General features: G+C 44.1%; 1 pseudogene; it reads left to right on the top strand.

Annotated features, from left to right (window-relative positions):
• The window catches only part of LOC112223932, a 48549-nt pseudogene extending 46308 nt beyond the window's left edge, over nt 1-2241 (top strand).
• Nucleotides 2242-7793: the final 5552 nt, after the last annotated feature.

Raw genomic sequence — 7793 nt, 5'->3', positions numbered from 1 at the left:
TAAGGTAAAAATCTGTTGTTCTGCCCCCAAGGCAGTTAAACCTCTGTTCCTAGGCTGTCATTGTAAATAAGAATTTGTTCTTAACTGACTAGTTAAATAAAGATAAATTAATATATAAAAAAATTGTTGTCATGGGTGATCACTATTGATCCGGCAGGATATTTTATATTTCACCTTCATTTAACCAGGTAAGCTAGTTGAGAACACCTTTATTTAACCAGGTAGGCTAGTTGAGAACACCTTTATTTAACCAGGTAGGCCAGTTGAGAACACCTTTATTTAACCAGGTAGGCTAGTTGAGAACACCTTTATTTAACCAGGTAGGCCAGTTGAGAACAAGTTCTCATTTACAACTGTGACCTGGCCAAGATAAAGCAAAGCAGTGCAACAAAAACAACAACATAGAGTTACACATAAACAAACGTACAGTCAATAACACAATAGAAAAATATATGTACAGTGTGTGCAAATGTAGAAGAGTAGGGAGGTAAGACAATAAATAGGCCATAGAGGCTAAATAATTACAATTTAGCATTAACAATGGAGTGATAGATGTGCAGATGATGATGTACAAGTAGAGATACTGGGGTGCAAAGGAGCAAAAAATAAATAACAATATGGGGATGAGGTACTTGGGTGTGCTATTTACAGATTGGGGGGGGGGTGGAGGAGGGGAGAGCTGCGTTGCTCACTCAATCCTCCAGATGACCTTTTGGAATTAACCAAGGACACACACACACACACACACCAAGACACACACACACACACCCCAAGACACACACATCAACACCAAGACACACACACCCACCCCAAGAGCACAGTGTACTAATTTCCCCCAGTACGCATTGAGAGGTCTGTGTTGAGGTCGAAGGTCTGAGACTAACTGTGCTCACACATGTGCTCCAATTGACTTTAGTGGGAATATCGTGTTGTTGACAAGGCTGTGACAGTGATATTATCCATTGGAATATACATGAGCTCTTTATATTGAAGGAAATACACATCAATGTAGCTCCTGTATTTCACACACACACACATACTGTTATGGGTCTCTTAGAAGGACTATCTGCTTACTGAGAACAAATATCTCCCCCCTCCACAGAATATCTACCGTAACATAGCCACAAGCCAAGTATAATGGACTTCAAATGGTGTTTGAGTAAATGTTCTCTCTCTCTCTCTCTGTCTCTCTTTCCCCTCTCCCACTTCCCCCTCTTTTTCTCTACCCTCAGCCTCTCTCTTCACTCTCCCTCCCTGCCCCCTCCCCTCTCAGTTAACATCCTGACTTCGGTGGCTCTATCCCAGCTGGCAGACTGTAAGAAAGTTCTGTACATGTACCTGCTGGCTCTAACCGGCTCTGACATCCTCTCCCAGCGCTGCATCATCTCGGTGGGCTTCCTGCTGCAAACAGCCATGTTCCACCGGGAGGTAGGCAGCCCAGTGGTTGAGGAATGGACAATAAAGTATTGTACTGATTTTCTAGGTCCCCACCCTCCTGCTGCACTAGGTCAGCGTGGCGGAGTTCACTGACAGCCATACCTCCATCTGGGCCACCGTACCTCTTACCATGGACCGCTAAGTGGCGCAGTGCCACTCTCTCCTCCACCTCCAGATTAGCTGCCCGGCGCTGCGGTGCAGTGGATCGCCATCGTCTTATTCCTGGAGCTGTTGTCGGGCGTGTCGTTCTTCTGGTGGTCTGACATGTTACCGCCCACCTCCCTTGACCCCGCCCTCATATCACGTGACTATAATATACTTCCTGCCGTGTAGCATCTTCCTGGTTCTGAACTTGCTGATCCTCCGCCGGCTGGGAGCGCGGCAGAGACAGGCCCCTGCCAGGAGGAGTGTGGTGGCGGTGGGCCTCAGTTGGCATGGCTATGGCACCTGGGTAAGAGCCCCGCCATGCTGCTCACCATCAACTCCGTGTTCGCCATTCTCTGGGACCCCAGGACTCTAGTGGCCATCTATCATCTATACTGTACGTGTCCTCAGTCCACCAGGACAGACGGATCACCTGGCCTACAACCTGTTAATATGCTGGCCATGCTCAACACTGTAGTCAACTTCTTTCTCTAAAGTGTTGTCAGTAAGCCACTCGGAGTGACCGTAAAGGGATGTTCTGCTGCTCAGGATGCACCCGCCAACGCCTCCACATCCTCGATGTCTAACAGGACAAACAAGTGCTGGCACCGAGACTCAACCAACCCCACCCCCCTACCACTCCGCAAGGTGTGCCTCTGATCTTGGCCCTTGACTATGGGATGAGACCCCCTATTTGAGAACAACCCACTCGTCCCCCCCCAAACACTCCACTTCACAGTTCCCCCAACACCCCATCCCACGGACCATGTGATTTTGACCGTGAGACCTCCCCTCATTGAGAACCAACCCTCCCCTTACCCCATCCCTCTATCCCTCCATCAGCCCATCCCACGGACCATGTGACCTTGACCCTTAGACCAGCCCTAATTGAGACCAACCCCGTCCCTACATCCCACGGCCCCCCTAAGCACTTATGACCTCTGAACCACAGAGTGTATTCCAACCATGTTCTGTGGACAGCTGACAATCGCCCTCTGAGCTCAAAGAGGCTTCAACTGAACTGTTGCTGGACTGAAAACTAAGCAGCATGGTTTTTTTTGTAACTGATTAACGTGTTATTTATGATTTTATGATGTCCCAGCGGGAATCCAATTAAATGGCTCACAAACTATTTCTTTTTCCTTAGGGGAACATTTGGCTTGTGACATCATGAGCACTTGGCCTGGCATTTTGCTGTTTACCATATACGGTAGCTAGTCATAATTACGCATCATGATATCATTTTTTATTTGTTTAAAAAGAAAGACACATTGTTTTATTTTTTTGTTTTTCGGTCCGTTTTGCAGCAGGTACTTGCTCAGAGTGCTTTGGTTAGCACACAGAGGGAAGAGACGCTGAAAAAGAGATGACGCTTTCATGTGCACGTTACTTCATGTGAATCCTTCATCTCGTTGCACATTGATCAAATCAAGGAACAGGGACTAAGCTAAATGAGAGTGAGACATTATGTTTATACGGTGTTGTTATGCTTTACCATGGAGAGGACATGAACATGACAGAACATCCTGCTCGCTGAGCAGCACACCCAAACCAATCAAGCAAAGAAATGGCACTAAGCACTTCATTTCCACGGCGACAGTGAGGTCAAACAACAGCTGTTAGCTCTGGTGTTTATTGCTCATGAAAAGGCAACTGGGCGGAGGTTTAAATAAATGCTGGCTGTGAGTGACTGTCTAAAAGCCGCAGGAGCGAATAACATTTCTACAAAACACTCTCTCCACTTCATCTCAGCTAGCTAAACAAACCTAATGACAGACAGACAGACAGGCAGACAGACAGGCAGACAGACAGACAGGCAGACAGGCAGGCAGACAGACAGACAGACAGACAGGCAGACAGACAGACAGGCAGACAGACAGACAGGCAGACAGACAGACAGGCAGACAGGCAGACAGGCAGACAGGCAGACAGACAGGCAGACAGACAGACAGACAGACAGACAGACAGACAGACAGACAAACAGGCAGACAGACAGACAGACAGGCAGGCAGACAGACAGACAGACAGGCAGGCAGGCAGACAGACAGACAGACAGACAGACAGACAGACAGACAGACAGACAGACAGACAGACAGACAGACAGACAGACAGACAGACAGACAGGCAGGCAGACAGGCAGGCAGACAGACGATACGGACAAATTCAAATGACCATTTTTAAATGAGATATCCCAGCAATAGGGCATGAGGACCTGTGGGTTTACTGTGATCATCACACGGCTAAGGGGTGAAACAGTCCTCTAGAAACATCCACACTTACTTACAAATTTGTATTACCGTTTTTAAATATGAGATAAATAAGCACTTTGTGACCTCAGTATTAATTTGGAGCTGAGTGTTCTACCCGGCTCCATATCTATTCTCTATACATATCTCTCGTTCTAACTAATCATTTCATATGTTAATCAACACTTGTCACGCTTGGTATAATGGGATCGGGAGACAGGCGCAGGAATGTGTAATATCTTTTTTTTATTTACCCAAATTACAGCGTGCCGTGTAAAGGCACGGGGACAAAGACCAAACAAACACATATACAAAACACAGGGTTGAGACGGGGTGTACCTTGAATAAATACACAAGAGCAACACACGGGACGAGACCTGTAATCGTCTGCTCAATACAGCCAAAACAACACAGCACAGGTACTCATACCACCAACGGACATTGTAACAATAATCGACAGGACAAAGGAAACCAAAGGGCACATTTATACAATTACAATCAGTGGGAAATGGGGACCAGGTGTGTGGGTAATGACAGTTCAGGAGGGATCCGTGACAACACTTGGCACATGTAATCTGTTGGTGCATTGCTTTTTAACGCAACAAATTCATTAAGGGTTGATGAACCGTGGTTAGACTTTTATCTGGAATGAATCGATTGGAATGAATCAATTGGAATTAATCAATTGGAATTAATCGATTGGATGAATCGATTGATCGTGCAGCTCTGGCTCATCAATGCTTCCTCAGGGAAAAGCTTCTAAATAAGGATGTAGTTTTGTCCTCATAGCCAGCATAATCTATAGAAGAAGACATCAACTACATCAAATAGTTCATCTGTTTGCACTGGTAGTAACAGAGAGTAAGAAAGATGAGTTTAAAATTTGTTGATTTTGTCTTTTGTTTGAGTGAGATTCAGAGTGAGATCATTGCTGGTGTATTTGTATTTATTAAGCAACCCCCAATGTGGATGACTTTTGAAATCAATCTAAAGAAATGTAAACAATAAAGTACAGTATAAAAAGACTAGTATAAAAGAATACTATAAAATACTTACTATAAAATATTTACTATAAAATACTTACCATAAAGACTTACGATAAAATACCACTACAAAAGACTTACTATAAAATACTTACCATAAAGACCACTATAAAAGAATACTATAAAATACTTACTACAAAACATTACCATAAAATACTTAAATACCTAAATACTTATCCTTCACTATCGTTTGAACCGGTCTTTCAAATGGCAGCCTAAATACTTATCTTTACACTATGTACCTGGATCATTTCTAGCTGATTAATACTTGTAAATAACTTGTGTGTGTATATCACCAGATGGATGAGTAATCAACATATCCCATAGTCAAAGTGTAATATCTACAGTATTCATACATGAGCACAAGACCGACCAACCTTATACCAATCTCAGTGAGCTTCTTTGAGCATGACAGTCAACTAACATGAGTGTACAGGACATGTTTGGTATGGTACTATATTAGGCAGTTCAGTCAACTAACATGAGTGTACAGGACATGTTTGGTATGGTACTATATTAGGCAGTTCAGTCAACTAACATGAGTGTACAGGACATGTTTGGTATGGTACTATATTAGGCAGTTCAGTCAACTACCGTGAATGTAGTTGTGTGATACCTACAGTATATGGTTCAATGCCAACATTAGAGAAGCCTAGAAATTACCTTATTATTTTTCATGTCTCCAAGTGCCACCATCTCATCCCCACCCATTGACAAGTCACTCTCTAATAGGCTCTTACATATTCTGTGTTTTAATGATTAGAGCAGTCCCCTCTGTGTGATAATGGTTAGAGCCATTCCCTCTGTGTGATAATGGTTAGAGCCATCCCCTCTGTGTGATAATGGTTAGAGCCATCCCCTCTGTGTGATAATGGTTAGAGCCATTCCCTCTGTGTGATAATGGTTAGAGCCATTCCCTCTGTGTGATAATGGTTAGAGCCATTCCCTCTGTGTGATAATGGTTAGAGCCATACCCTCTGTGTGATAATGGTTAGAGCCATCCCCTCTGTGTGATAATGGTTAGAGCCATTCCCTCTGTGTGATAATGGTTAGAGCCATACCCTCTGTGTGATAATGTTTAGAGCCATACCCTCTGTGTGATAATGGTTAGAGCCATCCCCTCTGTGTGATAATGGTTAGAGCCATCCCCTCTGTTTTAATGGTTAGAGCCATCCCCTCTGTGTGATAATGGTTAGAGCCATCCCCTCTGTGTGATAATGGTTAGAGCCATCCCCTCTGTTTTAATGGTTAGAGCCATCCCCTCTGTGTGATAATGGTTAGAGCCATCCCCTCTGTGTGATAATGGTTAGAGCCATCCCCTCTGTTTTAATGTTTAGAGCCATCCCCTCTGTTTTAATGGTTAGAGCCATCCCCTCTGTTTTAATGGTTAGAGCCATCCCCTCTGTGTGATAATAGTTAGAGCCATCCCCTCTGTTTTAATGATTAGAGCCACCCCCTCTGTTTTAATGGTTAGAGATATCCCCTCTGTGTGATAATGGTTAGAGCCATCCCCTCTGCTCTGACCTGCCAGAGCCGTCAGCCAGCCAGGAGCTGCCAGAGCCGTCAGCCAGCCAGGAGCTGCCAGAGCCGCCAGCCAGCCAGGAGCTGCCAGAGACGCCAGCCAGCCAGGAGCTGCCAGAGTCGTCAGCCAGCCAGGAGCTGCCACTCCGGAGCATGTAGTACACAGCCATTTAGGGCGCAACCTGGGTCTTCCCACTATCGTTGTAACCAGCAGGGGATGTCACGTAGCCGACAGGCAGGTACAAACTAGTGTTCCATTATTAAAGTGATCAGTGTTCCATTATTGAAGTGACCAATGTTCCATTATTAAAGTGACTAGTGTTCCATTATTAAAGTGACCAGTGTTCCATTATTAAAGTGACCAGTGTTCCATTATTAAAGTGACCAGTGTTCCATTATTAAAGTGACCAGTGTTCCATTATTAAAGTGACCAGTGTTCCATTATTAAAGTGACCAGTGTTCCATTATTAAAGTGACCAGTGTTCCATTATTAAAGTGACCAGTGATTCCATGTCTATGTACATAGGGCAGCAGCCTCTAAGGTGTAGGGTTGAGTAACTGGTTGGTAGCCGGTTAAACGAGTAGTTCTTTCAACACTCACAGGTATAAATTCAGTTTCACATGATAGCCAACTGTAGACACCAACTATGGTAGTCAAATAGAAAACCAAGAGTTCCCATAAAAAAGGCAAGATTGAAATAAAAAAATGGCATTTCAATTGACTACTAAAGGTTGACTACAACTCTATGCCCATTGGTGTCTGTCACCAGTCCTGCCCATTTGTTACATGCATAAACTTACTGTAGGCTTACCTGCCCCACAACTGACCTCAGGTATTGCCAGGTGATGTATTTTTGGATGAAATTACATTGTCACATGAGCAACAGCAACAACAACCACACCAGAATCAAACATAATCTTCAATTTGTCTTTCAGCAGCCACCTTTAGTGTTTCATTGTGGCGTGAACTGGTGGACAGAGCGTGGAGACAAGGCAGAATATCAGACAACAGATGTTTTAAAAACGTGTTTTTCACACATCAGGATGGGAGAGGTGTTTTGACTGTTTAGATGCGAGACCAAACTAATGGTATTATCACAATCAAAAGCCAATGGGTGAAAAAAAGCCAATAGCCTTCCATGTGTGATATGTTAACTAGCAGCCTTCCATGTGTGATAAGTTAACTAGTAGCCTTCCATGTGTGATAAGTTAACTAGTAGCTTTCCATGTGTGATAAGTTAACTAGTAGCATTCCATGTGTGACATGTTAACTAGTAGACTTCCATGTGACATGTTAACTAGTAGTCTCCCATGTGACATGTTAACTAGTAGCCTTCCATGTGTGTTGCGTTAACTAGTAGCCTTCCATGTGACATGTTAACTAGTAGCCTTCCATGTGACA

This window comes from Oncorhynchus tshawytscha, linkage group LG25, assembly GCF_018296145.1.
Source record: "Oncorhynchus tshawytscha isolate Ot180627B linkage group LG25, Otsh_v2.0, whole genome shotgun sequence".
Taxonomy (NCBI): domain Eukaryota; kingdom Metazoa; phylum Chordata; class Actinopteri; order Salmoniformes; family Salmonidae; genus Oncorhynchus; species Oncorhynchus tshawytscha.
The sequence above is the reverse complement of the archived record's forward strand: the minus strand, read 5'-3'. Positions and strand labels throughout refer to the sequence as shown.